Here is a 3,420-nt window from a genome sequence, read left to right as displayed (position 1 = left end):
AAAGCAGGACAATGCTGTGAGGCTGTATATGTTACATCTCCTGACTTAAAGAAAGATATACTGTTGTCAGAGAAAGTTCATTAGGTTGATGTAGGTATAGAGAAAGGGATAGGATTAGGCTTATGGTTATGGTTAGGGTTAGGGTTACGGTTATGGTCAGCATTATGGTTAGGGTTAGGGTTATAGTTAGGATTAGGGTTACGGTTAGGATAGGGTTGTGGTTAGGGTTAGGTTACAGTTAGCGTTAGGATTATGGGTAGGATTTGGGTTATGATCAGAGTTAGTGTTCTAGTTAGGGTTATGGTTAGGATTAGGGTTATAGTTAGTGTTAGGGTTACGGTTCAAGCTATGGTTAGGATTAGGGTTACAGTTAGAGTTAGGGTTAGATTAGAGTTTTTCTTACAAGAAAATATTGAATAGATCGGGTCTATACTCTTTAAAGTTAAGAAGAATGAGGGGTGACCTTATTGAAACACTTGAAAATCTTTGGAAGCCTGACAGATGCCAAAAGATCTTTCCCCCTTGAGGGGGAATCTATGACAAGGTGGCATGATCTGACAGTAAAGAGGTTAAGACTGAGAGGAGGAAGAATTTCTTCTCTAAGAGACCATAAGAACATAAGATATAGGAGCAGAAATTAGGCCATTCAGCCCATTGAGTCTGCTCTGCCATTCAATCATGGCTGATAAGTTTCTCAACCCCATTCTCCCATTTTCTCCCTCTAACCCTTGATCCCCTTGATACTCAAGAACCTATCTATCTCTGTCTTAAATACACTCAATGACCTGGCCTCCACAACCTTCTGTGGCAATAAATTCAACAGATTTACTGCTCTCTGGCTGAAGACATTTCTCCTTATAAGAGGATCGTGAATCTGTGGAATTCTTTCCTGCAGAGGGCCGTTGAGGCTGGGTCATTAAGCATACTCAAAGCTGAGGGCAATCGATTGCTAATCAGTAAGGGGATCAAGGGACCTGGGGAAAAGGAGGAATGTGGAGTTGAGGATCATGAGATCAGTCATGATCTCACTGAATGGCGGAACAGACTCGATGGGCCGAAGCATCTACTTCTGCTCCCACTTCCTATGGTTTTTTTGGTCGAAAATAATGAATGGTAAAAGTCTCCATACAACACCTCTCGTCACGCACCGAGAGAAAACACTCTGAAGGATAGGAATTAGGGAGTCATTGAGTAACTGAGTCGAGGTCAGAGAGAAAAAGAATTGAGAGCCAAAGTTTGTGGTGACTTCACGCCCCCATCAGCTCCCTTTGTATAATGTGTGAGAAATCGGAGTCGATCTACTGTGAAGTCAATTGAGAGGAATATCACTCACAGTGCACTTTTCAATTTACCACAAGCCTCTTCGCGTGCAAGGCTTCCTGTTAATGTAGAGACCTAAAAGTAGGGACTAGAGTATTATAAAACAAGTCTGGTAATTGTACCAAATGGACAGGGCTTGGTGAAATTAGGAGTAGAAGGCTTTAAAAGGATATTGATAACAATGAACAAAATGTAGCAGACAAAGTTCAGTATGGAGAAACATGAGATGAAGGAGAATAAGTGGGAATACTTTCGAAAACATGAGAAGATTGCAGCTGTGGAGAAACAGAAATCAAGGGGTCCATGTACAATAATCATCTAAAACCAAAAACAGGTACAGAAATAATTCAAAACAGGAATCGAATGTTCATGCTTATGACAAGGGGCTGAATTACAAAGAGGTGACAGCTATGCTCGAGCTGTACAAAGCTAAGGCCAGGCAGCCTTTGGCATATTTTATTTACCTCGGAAAGGATATACTGGCTTTGAAAAGATGCAGCAACGGTTCAGCAGAATAATACAAAGTGAGTGAAATTGTGCAGACATGGTTGCATAGAATACATTTGTATTTCAGAGTCAAGAACAAAGGGCACAAGATTAAAATTAAAACTAAGCTATTCAGGTCTCATGCCAGGACGAATTCTTCACTCAAAGTGTAGTATTGATTAATATAAAACTCAACAGGTCCACAAAGACTCCGAACAATTTTGATAGATGTACCATAGAAAGCATCCTATCTGGGTGTATCACAGCATGGTTTTGCAACTGTTCTTCCCAAGACCACAAGAAACTACAGAGAATCGTGAACACAGCCCAGTCCATCACACAAACCAGCCTTCCTTCCATTGACTCTGTCTATACTTCCTCCTGCATTGGGAAAGCAACCACGATAATCAAAGACCCCCCTCCCAGCCCAGTTCTACTCTCTTCCACCTTCTTCTGTCAAGCAAAAGATATAAAAGTTTGTATGCATGTACAAATAAATTCAAGAGCAGCTTCTTCCCCACTGTTGTCAAACACTTGAAGGGACCTCTCAAATGTTGACTCTGATCTCTCTCTCTCTTCACCTTCTCAGCAGCTATAACACTGTATTCTGCACTCTGTCCTGCTACCCTGATGCACTTTGTTTGGTATGAAGTGCCTGTACAGTACACAAAACAACACTTTTCACTGTAACTCTGTACATGTGACAACAATAAATCAATTCAGGCCCAGTTTTGTTTCACCCAGCTCCCATGGTGCTTTGACTGGTTCTAATTCAGGGAGCTGCTGGGGTCTGGAACTCTCTGTATGAAATGAGTATTCCATTAGACTGAGGAGGTAGGCCATTCAGGCCGTCGAGTCTGCCATGACATTCAATGAGATCATGGCTGATCTGATAATCCTCAACTCCATTTCCCTGCCTTTTTCACCATAGCCCTTGATTTCCTTACAGATTACAAATCTGTCTCAGTCTTGACTGAATGACCCAACCTTTGCATCCCTCTCTGGCAGAGAATTCCACAGATCCACCAGCTTCCAAGAGAAGAAATTCCTCCTCATCTCTATCTTAAATGCATGACTCCTTGTCCGGAGTTCATGCTGTCTAGTCATTGACTCTCCCAAAGTGAGTGACGACAACTGCCTCACATTCTACATAGCTATGGAGAAGGAGAGGATTAGTCAAAATGGGAGGATATTTAATTGGGGAAGAGGAAACTATGATGCGATTAGATGAGTTAGGAAGCATGGATTGGGAGCAATTGTTCCATGGTAAAGGCACTACAGACATGTGGAGACTGTTAAGGAACAGTTGTTGCAAGTGATGAATAAATATGTCCCTCTGAGACAGGCAAGAAGGGGTCAGATAAAGGAACCTTGGATGACGAGAGTGGTGGAGCTTCTTGTCAAAAGGTAAAAGGTAGCTTACGTAAGGTGGAGGAAGCTAGGGTCAAGCTCAGCTCTACAGGATTACAGGCAGGCAAGGAAGGAGCTTAAAAATGGTCTAAGGAGAGCCAGGAGGGGGCACGAGAAAGGCTTGGCAGAACAGATTAGGGAGAACACAAAGGCATTTTACACTTATGTGAGGAATAAGAGAATGGTCAAAGAAAGAGTAGGCCC

Source organism: Chiloscyllium plagiosum, chromosome 4, assembly GCF_004010195.1.
Source record: "Chiloscyllium plagiosum isolate BGI_BamShark_2017 chromosome 4, ASM401019v2, whole genome shotgun sequence".
Taxonomy (NCBI): Eukaryota; Metazoa; Chordata; class Chondrichthyes; order Orectolobiformes; family Hemiscylliidae; genus Chiloscyllium; species Chiloscyllium plagiosum.
Note: the sequence above shows the minus strand (reverse complement) of the source record.